This window comes from Symphalangus syndactylus, chromosome 21, assembly GCF_028878055.3.
Source record: "Symphalangus syndactylus isolate Jambi chromosome 21, NHGRI_mSymSyn1-v2.1_pri, whole genome shotgun sequence".
In the NCBI taxonomy this organism is placed as follows: Eukaryota; Metazoa; Chordata; class Mammalia; order Primates; family Hylobatidae; genus Symphalangus; species Symphalangus syndactylus.
The window spans coordinates 49,750,258-49,768,311 of record NC_072443.2 but is presented as its reverse complement, the minus strand read 5'-3'; the positions used below and the strand labels follow the sequence as shown (position 1 = coordinate 49,768,311).

Sequence of the window (18,054 nt, the reverse complement as noted above, 5' to 3'; positions counted from 1 at the left end):
GAAACACTGGCTCCAAATTTAAAACAAAACAAAAAACAAAAACAAGCCCAGGTCACTTGGCCAACCCCTCTTTGATTTCCCACAGGCTATGACTTTCAAGTTAATGTTTCCTTTGCAGCGTACACACAGTCCCAGTTACTGATTCCCCAAAAACAAGCTGAATCATCATTATACAACAGAAAGAGAACCCATGTCTATCCCATGCCCCATTCACACAGCCCTGAGCCAGGCTTGCCTTCTAACCTGCCTCTGCATTGGAGCAGTAGCCCCCATTGTTCTACCCAGACTTGGGCTGTGTAAGTGCACACTGCTTTCCCTGGGAGGACTTAGCCATCAGGGCCCTGCGGAAAGCCCGGGCAGAGGCTCTCTCTGCAGGGCTTATCCAGCCACTCTCACGGCAGGTGCCTCTCCTAGATCAGGGCCTGTGCAGGGTTGTGGGATACACAGATGAAACAGGCCCTGTCCCTGCCCTCAGAGGTGTTGCAGTTGATAAAGAGACAGACACCCATATAAATAGTTGCATTAGAGTGTGGTCTGTGCCGTGAGTGAGGGAATTCCCAAGGAGAAGGCTGGGGTCAGGCTTCCCAAAGGAGATGATGCACAAGCCCATCCCTGGGGCACAGGCAGGGCTCAGCTGGTGGCTTCAAGAAGCAGGGCATTCCTGGCACAGTGAACTGAACTGGCAAAGGAGGGTTTCAGTGGGACTTGTTCAGAAAGTATCATATAGTCCTGGGACGGGAACAAGCTGGCTTCTGCCACTGTCTGACCTCAAGCCTCAGCTTCTCTATCTGGTCTATGAAAGGATGGATTCGGAAATCACACAGTTACTTCCACCATCTTTCATTTGTTAAAAGGAAGTCACTACATTCAGCCTACATTCAAAGGCAGGGGAATTAAGTGCCACTCCTTGAATGGAAGAGCATCAGAGAGTTTTAAAAGGACCACAGTCCACCTACTGGCCACAAATTACTTACATCCTTCCACATGCAAAATACATTCACCCTCAAAACATCCCCTCAAAGCCTCATCGCACTGTAGAATCAGCTCAATGTCCAGAATCTCTGTATCTAAATCAGGCTTCGATGTGGGTGAAGCACCTGGGGTATTATTCCCTCAAGTGTAGCTTCTTGAGTAGAATTGCTCTCAATCTACAGACTTAGGAATTCCAGAGACAAATTAACTGCGCCTCCCCCCTGCACCCACCTGACATAAACTGGTGGGACAAGCATTGGATAACCACTGTAGACATGCCTGCTCCAAAGGGAACAAGGACGGGAGGCATGCAGGAGTCACTAGTCCACGGCAATTCTAAAATCTTCCTGGGCAGTTTCTTCCTGAAAGTTTCTTGAATAGGACTCAGTCTGACTCTGGCCCCAAAGTGATTCTCCACGCTCTTGGCTCCACCCTTTGGGTTCTTCGTTCTGTTCCCCAAGTCATCCCTTCTTTTCCATGAAATGCAGCCCAGGTTCATATCTGTATAGTTTCTCAGCTTGCTTCCTCCCAGAATTTGGGGGAGTCTAGGGGTCTCTTTTCATTTTATATTGTCTCTGACCCCTTTCAGTCCAAGTCTACACTGTTTTGCTAATATAATTCCTTTAAAAATGTTGCATGTCTCCTATAGATCTCACTGAGGTTCACGCCTCTAGACAACTGTCAAACCCACACATCTCTTTGAGAAAAGCCCATCTCTCTCTTGGGCTTCTGCTGAGACTGCTGTCAAGGACAACTGTAAGCTTCTTAGAAATCCTACTATTTAACAAAATATTCTGAGGTGTCCCTTTGTTCTCTTTGAAGATTTTACAAAAGATCTCATGGCCACACTCTTGGCTATATCTTTAGGCCATCTTACTTGCTCTGGGCTGCATTTGCTCTTTGCCTGGAAGCCATTTGTTAGTTTTAGCATCATATGACATCTGGAGAAGCTGGACATTTTCACAACCCAAGTTCTGGTTCCTTTTTATTTAACAATCCTTCTTTTGATTTATGTCCCTTCTCTCACATTTTAGTATAAGCAGCAAGAAGCCAGGAGGAGGCACCTTCAACAATCTTCTTAATGAGATCCCCCAGTTCATCTGGTACATTTTCTACTTTCCACATGATTTCAGAACACTTTCTGCTTAAAATTCCCTCGTCTCCTGCTCCATACCTCTAAGAGTATGGATTCCTCTCTGATTTCCTAATACATCTTTTTGGGATGTCTAACCTCCAAGCCATTGTTCAGTGGTTCCTGTCACCCATCTGCCTTCTCTATTTTAACTCCCAAGTTCAGAACACATCATTTTCCCATTGCAGGCCCCTAATACTCAGCCAGTTACCCTACAGATTGTATGGCACACCTTCCACATACAGGGCATGCATTCGGCCCTGGGGACTTTCCAAGAGAATAAGCTAGTCTTCGCCATCATTGTCCAGAGACATGTTAATCAAGCAATCCCAGAAGCAGTGATAAAATTGCAGTTGAAGGCCGGGTGCAGTGGCTCATGCCTGTAATCTCAGCACTTTGGGAGGCTGAGGTAGGTGGATCATCTGACATCAGGAGTTTGAGACCAGCCTGGCCAACGTGGTGAAACCCGGTGAAACGTCTACTAAAAATACAAAAATTAGCCGGGTGTGGTGGCACATGCCTATAATCCCTGCTACTCGGGAGGCTAAGGCAGGAGAATCGCTTGAACCTAGGAGGTGGAGGGTCCAGTGAGCCGAGATTGCACCACTGGACTCTAGCCTGGGCGACAGAGTGAGACTCTACCTCAAAAAAAAAAAAATAATACAGTTGAGAGAGGTTCATGAAGAAAAATTACAGGCCTCTCTGTGATCACCTAATGGAGGAATCTGTCCTAGTAAGGCTGAGGCTAGGGAAAGCTTCCCTGAAGTCATAGCATTTTTGTAGGAACTTCCTGAAGAACGAGGGGTGTTCTCTGGACAAAGACGAATGGCACATGGAAACTTTATGAGTCGAGAAGTTCCACAGATATGAGGGACAGCAGGGAGACCTGCAGGCTGGAGCCTAAAGAACAAGGGGACATGCCTGAAAGTATGCTAAGTGAATCGGCAGGTACAGGCCACCTCAATCCTGGGTGCCCATACTGGCTTATGTGAGCAAAATACACGCATTAAGCCATTCAACAAACATTTATTTAGCAACTGATACAAGCCATCACTGTGTATTGGGGATACAACAGTGTATACATCTCACAAATTTCCTGCCCTCAAAGAGCTTACAGTCTAGTGGGAGAGACAGACAATGAACAAACAAAGAAACAAGGAAATATCAGATATACAATTAAGTGCTGTGAAGGAAATAGAACAGGGTGATGTGGCAGGGAGTGGCTGAGGGACTTCCTTAGTTTGTGTGACCTGGAACAGCCTCTCTAAGGCTCTGCATCAGATATCTGATATGTGATACCATATGGGAGCAGGCTCTGAAAGAACACAAGTAGAGAGGTAAAGGCAGGGGCTGCAGCAAGCCTGATGCGTTCAGGCACTGAGTAGAGAGAGGGCCAGGTGGTCAGGGCTCAGCGAGAGGGGCGCCTCAAAAGAAGTGAGGCTTAGCAGGGCACGGAGCAGTGCGGCCGCAGGTGTGGTGGGAAGGGCATTCCAGAAGGAGCTACCTGGACACAGTCTTGCAGTCAAGAAACAATAAGCAATTATCACTCCCGGCATTATACATGGCCTTGCCTGAGACCGGGCTGGCCAGGATCCCTGAGAACCAGGGGGAGGGGTCTGCGGCACCAGGACTGAGTGGAAGGGAGTGTGGAGAAGGGGAATTGCAGAGAGAAAACCAGGGGCTGTTTTTCTCTCAGAGAGGCGGGTAGGCACTGGGTGGGCAGAAGCGCCGCTATCCACGCGGATGCGCAGCTGCTAAGGGGCCGCCTCTGCAAGCGGCTGCAAATTCCCGGAGGGCAGCGTCTCCTGTGGCTCTACTGTGTCCGTAGCACGTGGCAGGTACTTGGCCCATCAAGAGTGAGTGAGGGTGAGCGAATGAGTGAGTCACCGGCTTGGCGAGGGTCTCCTCTGACCCACTTAGCTTTGCCAGCGCTCAGAACTGCCAGCCCTGCTGGGTGCTTGGGCCTTTTCAAAGCCCTGGGAATTCTCCAAGGGTCCACAGTAAGTCTTCTTGACCTAAGCGGGAAAGAGCACAGGCCCCTGCGGGGTAGGCTTTTACATGGCATTTATAGACCCGCCCGGAGAGGGTGCGCGGCGCTCCAGCCACAGTCCCACCACCAGTGAGCGCCGCCCCCACTCAGCTGACTCTCCGCCCGCCCCGCGCCCCTCCCCTCACGGGCTCTGGCCTTAACCAGAGCTCGCGGACTGGCGGGGACAGGTCCCACCTCCTGGCTCCCAGGACGGGTCTGCACCAACCTCAGTTTCGGGGCTGCGGCTCACAGAAGTCTAGCCTACCCGGGACGCCTGCACCAACTCCTGCGCGCGGTGAGTTTCTGGGCTCTCTAGAGCGCCGGAAGCCCGGCGGAAGGGACGCTGCCCCGGCTACAGCTCCGGGGGCTCCGGGGGCTCCAGGACTCGGTTCTCACCGCAAGGGCTCCTGCGGGGCCCATGAACTTCGCCGCTGGGACGCCGGGCTCGGGGTACGGGTCCGGAGTTCTTTGGAGCAATTGAGCCTGAACCTGGCCAGGGGTCATCAGGCTAAACAACCGCAGCGCCGGGACTGGCCCGCCGAGGATCTGGCCGGCCGCGGTGGTAGGGCCCTTACGGAGCTGGCGCCATCCTGTGGGGTGGGCACTGCTGGCCCGGCTTATGGAAGAGAAAACTGAGGCTCAATAAGAAAGGGACCAGCCGAAGCATGCGATAATTTGTGACTACCTGTTTCCTGGGCTTCTCGACCCCATTCTGTGACAGGGAAAGGTCTTCCCTGATTGGCCAAATCTGGGGGCCTGGCACGAGGGCCTCTTGTGATTGGAGGGGTCGACGTGAGCGCTCAGGGGCTGCGCTGGAGTCCCAGCTCCAGCCACTGCGCTCAAGTGGGCGGTCGCGTGCAGAGGGAGGCCGGATAGCAGACCCCACAATGTGGCTCCTGGGGCCCCGCTATCGAGAGCTCAGGCCCCGCTGGCACTTGCCTAGGAGAGGAAAGAATGTTCCCAAAGTGCAGGCAGAGACGGAATTTAATCAGGAGTCCCAGACTTGGAGTTTGGAGGCATGGGCTCTGGTGTCAGGTGACTTTGTTTCCTCCCCACGCCTCCACTTCTCCTTGACCTTGGGCAAGTTTCTTGTGTTCTGAATCTTAGTTTCTTGTCTCTAAAATCGGGAGGGGCAATGAACAGTAGCGCCTGCCTCCCAAGGTTGCTTGAGAATTACATGAGACTGCCCCGAGCCTGGCCCTAGGAAACCCTCGGAGAATGTTGGCTGCTGTTTGTTTGTTTTTGTTTGTTTGTTTGTTTGTTTGAGACAGAGTCTCGCTCTGTCGCCCAGGCTGGAGTGCAGCGGCACGATCTCGGCTCACTGCAACCTCCGCCTCCCGGGTTCAAGTGATTCTCCCGCCTCAGCCTGCCGAGTAGCTGGGACTACAGGCGCGTGCTACCACACCCAGCTAATTTTTGTATTTTTGGTAGAGACGGGGTTTCACCATGTTGGCCAGGATGGTCTTGATCGCTTGACCTCGTGATCGTCCTCCCAAAGTGCTGAGGTTACAGGCGTGAGCTGTCACGCCCCGCTGGCTGCTGTGTTCTTGTTGGCGTTAACTCTCACGGTCATGGAGGGAGACAATGGTGTGGCGTCCCTTATAGAGAAAAGGAGACTGAGGCTCAGAGATGGATTTACTCAGGGTTGGCCTGAGGCCTAAGGTCCAGAGGGCCAGGTCTCTGGATGCGTCCTGTTGCCTGTTCTGAGGGCTGTGGGAGACAAAGCGGGTAGAGCATGACCCCCAAGGGACAAAGTGGCCTCCCTGCCAAGTGCCAGACCAAAAAGGCTGAGTGCAGGAGAGGGGTCGGCCTTGGGCCCTCTAAAGGGCACCTGGGAAATGAGACACCTTGCAGCGGACTGCTGGCCTCCGGGCTGAGCCTCTGCTCAGTGCTAGAACTGCATTCATGGGCCCCAGGGCCCTAGCACCAGAACAGAGGGCCCAGAGCTGCAGTCCTGCAGGGTGGCCCAGCCTCACAGGGACTAGAAGCTGGGTCCTGGAGAGCCAGGCCTGGGCTGGGAATTGGGTAGGAGGGTTGGGAGGCCCAGGAAGCCTCCCAATGTCCCCACACCACTAAGTGAAAGGACACTGAGCAGCAATGACTGCGGGAGGAGGCGGAGGCCTGGAGGCCACCCATGGGGCCCACAAGGGGCTCTATGGGCTTCACTGGAGGCCCCTGCTCTTTCTGGGGCCAAAGGGCAAGCCTGACTGAGGCCCCTCCCAAGGCTCCTGTGCCTGCCATGCTGGCTTTCCCTGGACTGTGACAACAGCCCCTTGGTGGCCACCTGGACTCTGCCTCCCTGCAGGGGGGGAATGACGTACTCTTTTATTTTTTTTTTTTCAGAAGCAATCATGTACAATATAAAAAACAACATTCTGTTAAGAAAACAAAATAATTACAGTTGTCAAAAACCTCTGAAACCCAAAACCCTTTACCCAGTAACTTTCAACATTTCAGTGTAAATTCTTCTAGGCTTTTACTCTGCAGATAAACACACACATGCACACACAGACACATACATACACACACATACACACGAACTTAAGCCTTACAAAATTATTGTGGTTTGTTACTTGTTGGGTGTTTTGACAGTGTCAGGTTTATATAACTCAATATTTACCAATTATTTCTAATAATTTAGTGTTTTCTTCTTATATTTGATTTTCAAGTATTTGGTTTTAACCCAATTGGACTGTATTTTAGAGTAAGATGTGAACTATAGAGCTAGATTCATTTATTTATTTCAATTAGTAGACATTTTTAGAGCAGTTTTAGGTTTACAGAAGAATTGAGGACAGAGTGCAGAGTTCCCATATTCTCAGTCTGTCCCTTCCTGCGCACTTTCTCCTATTTTTCTTTCTATTCTTTTCCTTTCTTTTTTTTTTTTTTTTTTTTTTTTTGAGACATGGTCTCAGTTTGTTGCCCCGGCTGGAGTGCAGTGGCACAAACACAGCTTACTGCAGCTTTGAACTCCTGGGCTCAAGTGATTCTCATGCCTCAGCCTCCCAAGTAACTGGGACTACAGGCATGCACAACCACGCCTGGCTAATTTAAAAATTTTTTTATAGAGATGGGTCTCACTTTGTTGCCCAAGCTGGCCTTGAATTCAAGGGCTCAAGTGATCCTCTGCCTTGGCCTCCCAAAGTGCTGGGATTACAGGCATGAACCACTAGGCCTGGCCTCCCCTATTTTTAACATCATGCATTGATAGGATATTTTTGTTATACCTTTTTTTTCTTTTTGAAACAGTCGTGCTCTTTTGCCTGGGCTGGAGTGCAGTGGCACAATCTCAGCTCACTACAGTTTCTGCCTCCCAGGTTCAAGCAATTCTTGGGCCTCAGCCTCTCGAGTAGCTGGGATTACAGGTGCACCTCCATGCCCAGCTAATTATTGTATTTTTATAATAGTAGAGACAGGGTTTTACCATGGTAGCCGGCAGCTTTTGAACTCCTGGCCTCAAGTGATCAGCCTGACTTGGCCTCCCAAAGTGCTGGGATTACAGGTGTGAGCCACCAGGCCTCGCCAATTTTGTTATACTTGGTGAGCCAACACTGACACAATGTTATTAATGAAAAGTCCATAATTTCTATTAGAATTCCCTCTTGGTGTTGTACCTTCTATGGTTTTGGACAAACATGTAATGATATGTATCCAGTGTTACAGTATCATAGAGAATAGTTTCACTGCCCTAAAACTCTCCTGTACTCTACCCATCCACCCCTCAACCCCCCTACCTATCCCTGGCAACCACTGGTTACTGCCTTTGTAGTTTTGCCTTTTCCAGAATGTCATACAGTATGTATGAATCATATGGTATGTAGCCTTTCCAGACTGGCTTCTTTCACTTAGCAAAATGCATTTAAGCATCCTCCATGTCTTTCTGTGACTTGGTAACCTGTTTCTTTTTATCACTGACTAATACTCTGTTGTATGGATGTGGATGTACCACAGTTTATTTCTCCATTCACATACTAAAGGATATCTTGGTTGCTTCCAAGTTTTAGCAGTGAATAAAGCTGCTATCAACATTTGTGTGCAGGTTTTTGTGTGGACATTAGTTTCCTTCTCATTTGAGTAAATATTCAAGAGCGATTGATGGATCACATGGTAAAAGTATGTTTCGTGTTATAAGAAACTACCACATCTTTTTCCATAGTGGTGGCATCATTTTTCATTTCTACCAGTAATAAATGAGAGTTCCTGTTGCTCCACAGCCTCGTCAGCATTTGTTGTCAGTATAACAAAATTGGCCAGTTGAATTTAACTCTTCTAATATGCGTATAGTAGTATCTCATTGTTATATTTTAATTTGCAATCTGTAATGACTTACAGTGATGAGCATCTTTTTAAATGCTTATCTGCCATCTGTATATCTTCTTTTGTGAAGTGTCGGTTAATTTACTTGGCCCATTTTAAAATTGGGTTGTTTGTTTTGCTGTTGAGTTTTAATAGTTCTTTGTATATTTTGGATAACAGTGCTTTACCAGATATGTCTTCTCTCCCCAACCATGGCTTGTCTTTTCATTCTCTTAACAGTGTCTTTTGCAGAGCAGAAGTTTTAAATTTTAATAAGGTCTAATGTACCATTTTTTTTCCTCCATGAATTGTGCTGTTGTTGTTGTATCTAAAAAGTCAAATCCAAGTTTTGGCAGTTACAAATAAAGATGCTGTAAACATCAGTGTACAGATATTTGTGTGATTTTTGTGCAATGCAGATTTTCTCCATTGTCTTGCCTTTGTCTCTTTGTCAAAGTTCAGTTGACTGTATAGATGTGAGTTTACTTCTGGGCTCTGTATTCTGTTCAATTGATCTATTTGACTATTCTTTTGCCAATACCATACTGTCTTGATTACTGTAGCTTTATAATAAAGTCTTGGGGACAGGCAGTATCGGTCCTCTAACTTTGTTCTCCTTCAATATTGTGTTGACTATCCCAGGTCTTTTGTCTCTCCAAACAAACTTGAGAATCAGTTTGTTGATATGCACAAATAACTGCTGGGGTTTTGACTGGTATTGCATTGAATCTATAGATAAAGTTGGAAAGAACTGACATCTGGACAGTATAGAATTTCCCTATCCATCAACATGTACTATCTCTTCATTTATTTATACATATTTTTATGTTTTCATCAGTTATGGTTATTCTCACATAGATCTTGACATATTTTAGATTTATGTAGAAGTAATTCACTTTTTGGTGCTAATGTAAATGGTTTTGCGTTTTTAATCTCAAATTCCAATTGTTTATTGCTAGTATATAAGAAAGCAATCAATTTTTATATATTAACCATGACTTTCCATCCAGCAACTTTGGTAGAATAACTTATTACTTCCAGTTTTCTGTTGCTTTGTTGGCATTTTCTGCATAGCCAATTATGTTTTTTGAGAACAAAGACAGCTTATTTCTTCCTTCCCAATCTACAGACTTTTCATTTTCTTTTCTTTTCTAATTACATTAGCCAGCACTTCCAGTATAATGTTGAATAGGAAGGGTGAAAGGGAACATCCTTGCCTTATTTCTGATCTTAGAGGAAAAGCTTCTAGTTTCTCTCATTAAGTATGATGTTAGCTGTAGGTTTTTCATAGATCTTCTTTATCAAGTTAAGTTCCCATTTATTACTAGTTTGCTGAAAGCTCTTATCATAAATGAATGTTAGATTCTTGTCAAATGCATTTTCTGGATCTATTGATGTGATCATATAATTCTTCCTTAGCCTATTCATGTGATGGATTACATTAATTGATTTTCAAATGTTTAACCTAGAATAAATCCCATGTGGTGGTTATGTATAATTCTTTTTAAACATTGTTGGATTCAATTGCTGATTTTTTTGAGGATTTTAACATCTATGTTTATGAGAAATATTGGTCTGTTAGTTTCCTTTCTTGTAATGTTTCTGGTTTTGGTACTAAGCTAATTCTGACCCAAGAAAATTAGAGAATTTCCTCTACTTCTATTTTTTGAAAGAGATCATAGAGAATTGGCATCATTTCTTTCTTAAATGTTTGGTCATATTCATTAACCCTAGTGCTTTCTATTTTGGAAAGCTACTGGCTCCAGTTCTTTAATCATTATAGGCCTATTCAGATTATCTGTTTCTCTTTGTGTGAGTTTTGGAACATTGTGCTTTCAAGGGATTGTTTCATTTCATTTAACTTCCCAAATTTGTTGATATAGGGTTGTTCATACTAGTACTTTATTATCCTTTTAATGACCACAGGATCAGTATTGATGGCCCTTCTTTCATTTTTGATATTAGTAATTTGAGTCTTCTCTCTTTTTCTTCTTAGTTAACCTGGCTAGAGGTGTATCAGTTTTATTCATCTTTTCAAGGAACCAGCTTTAGGTTTTGTTGATTTTCTCTGTTGACAACGCGTTTTCAATTTCACAAGTCCTGCTGTAATTTTTATTATTTCCTTTCTTCTGTTTATGTTGGATTTAATTTGCTCTTCTTTTTCTAGTTTCCTAATTTGGAAACTTGCTTTTAGCTCTTTCTTCTTTAATAATATATGCATTCAGTGCTCTAAATTTCCCTCTAAACACTACTTTAGCAGAATACCATAAATTTTGATGTTATAGTTTCATTTTAATTTAGTTTGAAATATTTTAATTTTTTTCTTGAGAGTTATTCTTTGATTGGTTTACATGTTGTTTAGAAGTGTGTCATTTAGTTTCCATTTTTTTAATGTTTTTCAGATATCTTTCTGTTATTGATTTCTAGTGATTCTGTTGTGATCTAAGTAATCTCCATCATAGAAGTCATTGATATTTGTTGTTGTGTGTTTTATAGCACAGAACGTGGTCTGTCTTGATGAATATTCTATGTGAGCTTGAGAAGAATGTGTATTCTGCTGTTGTTGGATGAAGTATTCTATAAATGCCAATTAGACACACTTAATTGATGGTGCTGTTCAATTCAACTATGTCCTTACTGATTTCCAGCCTGCTGAGTTAGTGGGGACTGGCCAGGCATGGTGGCTCACGCCTGTAATCCCAGCACTTTGGGAGGCTGAGATGGGCAGATCACCTGAGGTCGGGAGTTTGAGAACAGCCTGACCAACATGGAGAAACCCCGTCTCTACTAAAAATACAAAATTAGCTGGGCGTGGTGGTGCATGCCTGTAATCCTAGCTACTCAGGAGGCTGAGGCAGAGGAATTGCTTGAACCCGGGAGGCGGAGGTTGCGGTGAGCCGAGATCGTGCCACTGCACTCCAGCCTGGGCAACAAGAGTGAAACTCCGCCCCCCAAAAAAATAGTTAGTGGGGACTGACAGAGAGGTGTTGATGTCTCCAACTGTAATAATACTGGGTTCATCTATTTCTCCTTGAAATTCTATCAGTTTTTGCTTTACACATTTTAGCACTGTTGTTAGGCACATGCACATTAAGGAGTATTATGTCTGCTGGGATAATTGACTCCTTTACCATTATGTAGTGCTCCTCTTTATTCCTAATAATTTTCCTTTCTCTGAAGTCTGCTTTATCTGAAGTTAATAGAACTACTCCATATTTCTTTTGATTAGTGGTAGCAGGGTATATCGTTCTCCATCCCTTTATTTTTAATCTATCTGGTTTTTATGTTGAAATGGGTTTGTTGTAGACAACATATAGTTAGGTCATGAATCTTTATTCACTCTAGATAGTCACATGTTTTAATTGGTGTATTTAGACCATTGATATTTAAAGTGATTTTTGATATAGTTGGATTAATATCTACCATATTTATTACTGTTTTCTATTTGCCCTTTGTTTCTTTTTTCTTCCACACTTTTTTCTGCCTTTTCTGATCTTAACTGAGCATTTTATATGATTCCATTTTCTTTTCTCTCTTAGCATATCAATTTTACTTTTTTGTTGTTGCTCTTTTAGTGGTTGACCTACAGTTTGCAATATACACTTAAATCTAATTTAAGTCTGCTTTTGAATAACACTATACCACTTTATGGGTAGTGTAAGGGCCTTATTGCAGAGTATTCCTGATTCCTCCCTCCCATGTCTTATTATTACTGCTATCATTCATTTCACTTATCCATAAGCTACAATCACTGAATACACCATTGCAATTATTATTTTGAACAAATTGATATCTCTCAGATTAAGAAAAAAATTTATTTCACCTTTATTTCTAATACACTTTTGTATGCTGATTTGTGTTTCTGACTTGTTTAATTTTCCTTTTTTTCTGAATAACTTCTTCTAACATATCTTGTAAGGCAGTTTACTGGTGACAAATTCCTTCAATTTTTGTTTGAGAAGTCTTTCTCCTCCACTTTTGAAGGACAATTTTACTGCATACAGATGGAATCTAGTTAGTTCTAAGTTGATGGAATGTTTTCAATTCTTTAAATATTTCTTTCTATTCTATTCCTGATTGCATGGTTTATGAAGAGAAGTATAATGTAATCCTCATCTCTCTCCCTCTGTAGGTAAGGTGTCCTGCCCTGCCTCTCCCTGGCTTCACTGAAGATTTTCTCTCTGTCTTTTATTTTTTGCAGTTTGAATATGATATTCCTAAGCATAGACTTTTTTGGGGGTGGGGGGTGATCTTTATCCTATTTGGTTTCCTCTGAGCTGCCTGGATCTTGGTTTGGTATCTGTCTTTAATTTTGGAAAATTCTCAGTCATTATCACTTCAAATATTTTTACTATTCCTTTCTCTCTTTCTTTTTATTCCATCTGATATCCCTGTTACAAGGATTTACACCTATTGCAATTGTCCCACCATTCTTGGATATTCTGTTTTGTCTTTTTTATTCTATTTTTCCCTTTGCATTTCAGTTTTGGAAGTTTCTGTTGATATTTCACCCATCTCATTGATTATTTCCTCAATTGTATCCAGTCTATTGAGAAACCTATTAAAGACATTCTTTGCATTTATCACAGGGTTTTTATTTCTAGATTTTTTTTGATTTTTTTCTTAATTTCCATATCTCTGCTTACATGACTAATTTCTTCTTATATGTTCTCCACATTTTTCCATTAGAACTCTTAGCATTTTAATTATCATTGTTTTAAATTTTCCATATGAAAATTCCAACATTGCTTCCATATCTGATTGTGATTTAGGTGCTTGTTTCATCTTTGCAAACTGTGTTTTTGTCTTTTATATATCTTGTAATTGTTTTGTGGAAAATCATATATAATGCATTGGGTAAAAGGTACTGAGGTAGATAGGCTTTTAGTGTGAGGTTTGATATTTACCTGTCTAGGAGTTAGAATGTTCTACTATTTGCTATAGCTGTGGGTGTCAAAGGATATAATTTTCTCTCTTCATCTTCTTGTTTTTGTCTACCCTGTTGTCTTTGGGTTTTCCTAGAAACTCCTTAAATAGGCTCTGGCTTGCAGTTCTCTTATCCGTAATCCCCTTGTTACTATACTGGAGCCCTGTGGATGTAGTGGTAAGGTGTTTTGGTGGGGGGAAGTGTTTTACAGTCCTACAATTAGGGCTTAGTGTTTCAGTGAGCCTGCACTCCTGGGCTGTGACCTTCACAAGTGTTTCTCAGTCCTACCCCTTTTAGGTGATGAGAAAGGCTAGAGGGGCTGGATTTGGGTTTTTCCTCATCACTTAGGTTAGTTAGGCCCTGGATGTCCATTCACTTAGGCTCTGGTATAATAGTTTCTATGAGGGTAGATTTGTTGAGAAAAAAAATGACTGCTTTCCTTGCCTCCTGCCAAAAACAGAAGGGGATTTTTCTCCAATCCTTACTGTGAGAACTGTAAGAATTAAAAAAGAAGAAAGAAATACAAAAGCTGGCTTGCCAGTTCAGACATTTATTTTAGAGAAAATCAACCTGAAAGGAGCCTTCTGGCCGAGTTAGATCAGAGGCACCTCTCTTACAGACTAAGATTTCAAGGATTCAGGATGGGAGAGTTTATCAGAGGCTTGGACTGCTTCTGTCTCTTTGTTGTGCTTATCTGGGAGAGAGAGTTGTGTGCCCGTTTTCATACATTTTTCCTGCAGCTGCAGGTATAGTCCCCGAGTCTGCTTTTACTTATTTATTTATTTATTTATTTATTTATTTATTTATTTATTTATTGAGACAGAGTCTCGCTCTGTCGCTAGGCTGGAGTGCAGTGGCGCTTATCTCGGCTCATTGCAACCTTCGCTTCCCAGGTTCAAGCGATTCTCCTGCCTCAGCCTCCTGAGTAGATGGGACTACAGGCATGCGCCACCACGACTGGCTAATTTTTTGTAGTTTTAATAGAGACGGGGTTTCACCGTGTTAGCCAGGATTGTCTTGATCTCCTTACCTCGTGATCCGCCCGCCTCGGCCTCCCAAAGTGCTGGGATTACAGGCGTGAGCCACGGCGCCCAGCCAAGAGTCTGCTTTTAGCTTTCCTATCTTAGTGCCCGTGAAGGAAAAGGAATGTGCTTATTCCTTATTATTAAGGCCCACTGTTTTACTGGGGCCCATTGTATGAGGGTGAAGTTTGGCAATTATCCAAGATACTTTGCCCCTACCTCCCTTTGTGTCCCAGCTGCCTTATCCGTGTTTTACTGTCTGCTCTTTCTGACTGCTTGTAGTTAGAAGACAAGTGATTTCCTTGAAATGCATGAGGCTAGAAAAGGGAGCTGGAATTTAAAGTGGCGGTGTTTGTCTGAGATGACAGTGCTCCTGCTCTATCATTCCAGACCCTATGGTTATAAAAGGACAAGAGGGGACGTGTTCTTTCTAGCTACTTCCTGCTGATGCGGGGGCGGAGAGTTTTTTGGTCTTGGATTGACTGTAGGAGCAACACCATTTGTAGATGTTTTTGGGTAGTTGCGAAATGGCCATGATTCTGTCGGTTAAAAATTTTTGAAAAAGGTTAACTAGGCAGAGTAAAAACATTAGTCCTAGGCTTTTCAGCAGCATTTTTTATTAGGCCCGACTGGTTGAGACAGAAGCAACTTTTTTTTTTTTTTTTTTTTTTTTAATGACAGGCAAAGGTGCATGTTTGGAAAGACCCATGTGTTATTTTTTGTTAGTAACTGTTATTCCTGCTATGAGGATAATAATTAAGCAAAATGCTACAGAGATTCTGTGTCCGATATTCCATTCTGAGGGTTCACAGTCCTACTGCAAATAGTAGAGTGAGTACAGCAATTCCTGCGAGGGTGTCATAGTAAATAATTTTCATTAAAAAAGGTTTTAATAGTTGGCTTAAAAGGAGAGGTAGAAACGACAAAAAGTATTTGGCGAGGTAGGGTCGAGACTAAGATGAGCAATTTTTACTTAGTTACTTAACTTTTATGATTTTTAGCTTAAGATTTCTTATTTACTTTTTTTTTTACATTAATAGGACTGGTTTTGGGCTATTAGGGGTTGCTTTCTCAGCTCTTTAGGCTTTGACTTGAATGTGATGTATCCAGGAGTTGATTTCTGTAACGGATATAGTTTAAACTGTAAAAGATAATAAAAATTGAAAAACATTAGGCAAGACTAGAATTTAACAACAGATGTGCTATAGTTTTTGAAACATAATTTTTACTTTTCAGTCTCCTATTTTTATTAAAAGACAATTTATGATAGGACTGATTGGCTTTATCACACTTGGCTTAATTGTTTGTACACACAGTGCAGCAATAATAATTATTTGCTACATGGGCCGTTTAAATCAGCTTTGATGGAACTTTGTTATATAGAAGGAATTTGAGATAAGACTTGTTTAAAGGCAAGCCCAGCCATGGATTTGTACCATTAAATATTTATGAGTTGGGTGAATTCCTTTTCTTTTGAGATTTTAAGATAACTTGGGGTTCCTGGCCTGTTAGAAAGTGACATTCTTTACTTACCACAAGTCAGAAACCCTGTACAGGGACTGTGGACACAAAATATGAGGCCAGTTTTCCAAGGGTTTCTATTGGCTTCTTAAGTTTGATTCCTTAGAGGAGAGCACACCATTCCAGTCAAAGCCTTGGGAAAATAACCAGTTTTTCCAGTTGTATTCTGTTACAAAAGAAAATAGATTCTTATTGCACTGATGCAAACAACTATAGTGTTGTCCTTTAGGAACACTTATAACTAGTTTTTAAATTCTAGAGGAACCAGGCAAAGAGAAAAAAACACGCTTTAAATTCTATTTACAGGAGTATACTTTACTTAGTTGTTAAAGGCTGTAGCTAGCTTAAGACAAGTTTTCTTGACTCTGAAAAATAAGGTAAAGATTAGCAGCATTCTAAGGAAAAGGTAAAAACTTGTTTTTGTTTTTTATTAGTTTAGTGCATTTTATTAATTTTTGTTTTGCTTGATATTTATAAACATTGTAGCTTTTTATGAGTTCTGTATGTTTTGTTGTTGTTGCTGTTGTGAGAAACCTGCCTTTGAGAGCACCTGTTAAAGTTTCACAGCTTGAATATAAACCATGTTTTGAAGATAATTAAAACAAAATAAAAATTGTCTGTAAAAAAAATGTCTAGTTTGGATACAGTTAGAAACACAATTGACAAAGAAATTTGGTTATTTTTGTGGTTTACAATAACCCAACATAACAACTTTAATTGCGATTAATAGCACATATTTAGACATAAGAACCTTAGACATCCCATATAGTTTTAGAACATATGTTAATATTATTCCTTAGAATATAACCTATTAGACAGTATTTTGGAAATTTTGTGTTGCTAAATAATTCTGTTTACCTCTTTTTGGATGGTTTAGGGGTTTTGTGCAGCACCAAAAAGCCAGGGGTTAGGAAAGACAACCTCGAGAGTAAAGTTTGATTTGGGGAAGACTGTTAAATATGTTTAAAATTTAAAACCCTTGATATGATGAAATAGAATTTTATATTACCATGAGTTTTTTTCTGTTTGTTTTGTTTTGTTTTGTTAAAATGATGAGATAACAATCTGGAAAAGCAAAAACCATTTATTAGCCTTTTGTATTACATGAAAATTTTGTTTAAGAGAGAAAGTTAAATTTTACCCCTTCATTAGTTTGCTATTAATGTTACCTTTAATTTTAATGAAACCTTATAATTTTATTTAATTTTAATGAGTTTGACCATGAAGTGAGATTTTTATATACCCATTATAACCCTTGACAAGTTTTGCTAAAGAGTAGATTAGCATTTTAAGAAAATCTTGCAGTGCTTTTATTTTAGTGTTTAATTTACAGAAAAAAAAAACATATAATACCCTTTTGAGTTTAGTTAATGTGTTTATACACAGAGTTTTCTTTGCAGAATTAATTTTTATGATGTTTTTACGATTTGCTTAAACCTTTCACTTTATTTAACTTTAAGACAATTTATTATTCTTCAGCAAAATGTACATTTTTATGCCTTTTTAATAATTTTTAACTAAAAACACTTTTTACTGTTTTTATACACCTTGCATGCAAATCCATGTTTAGCAGTTTTAATTACATGTTATAATGGTAACTTTTAGCAATTTTTAACTTTAATGTAAAACGTGTTAAGTTTTTTTGTGCGTGGCTTGAAACTAAAAACACTGACTCATTTTGTAATTTGGGCGAAGTAGCTCTGAAATATAATGCTGTTTTTTCCATTTTAAACACTTGGATAAAATCACAAGGTGAGTGCTTAGGTAGAAATAAGTAACTACTTAACAGGTGGGAGCAAAGTTTAGTTGGGCAATACTCTTTATGATACTGACAAGTGAAGGCTTACTAGTTTTAAAAGTGCTGACTTTATTGTTGTAGTCACAGAGGAGTCTAAAGGCAAGGCTTATCCAGCTTCTGGCTCCCACGTGAACATTATTTATTTAGTATGCCAGATTTTTCTTAAGGTGCAGTAGCCACTGAGGATATTTTTACTGGTGGGAACTGAGATTTTCTAGACACGTAAATTAGCTGCCAATTATGGTTTATCTTAGGGACATGTTTAGAGAGATAGTATTCTTACTTAGCTTGCATTCTAAATTTTGTTCCCTTATTATCTTGTTAAAGCGATGAATATGTTTGTACAATGAAGACAAC

The 18,054-nt window shown here is 41.6% G+C and overlaps 1 protein-coding gene and 1 long non-coding RNA gene across 9 annotated transcripts in view; one reads left to right on the top strand and one right to left on the bottom strand.

Moving 5' to 3' along the window:
• Positions 1-18,054, top strand: part of ALDH1L1 (aldehyde dehydrogenase 1 family member L1) — a 95,379-nt gene that overhangs the window by 13,583 nt on the left and 63,742 nt on the right. For 3 of the 8 annotated variants that reach the window (XR_010118477.1, XM_055259194.2, XM_063630186.1), the window contains exon 1: positions 4,304-4,428. The exons of 1 other annotated variant lie outside the window; for it this stretch is intronic. The gene's annotated coding sequence lies outside the window, so the exon portion shown is untranslated. Of the gene's footprint in view, positions 1-3,924; positions 3,943-4,054; positions 4,105-4,279; positions 4,429-4,514; positions 4,584-18,054 lie in introns of those variants that run through there. 4 more of the 8 variants (XM_055259190.2, XM_055259189.2, XM_055259195.2 and 1 more) reach the window with 4 other exon arrangements.
• LOC134735417 (uncharacterized) lies at positions 3,115-4,877 on the bottom strand. The gene is made up of 2 exons (XR_010118488.1): positions 4,360-4,877; positions 3,115-4,119 (listed from the first exon to the last, which is right to left on the bottom strand). It is a non-coding gene; the product is annotated as an uncharacterized lncRNA (long non-coding RNA).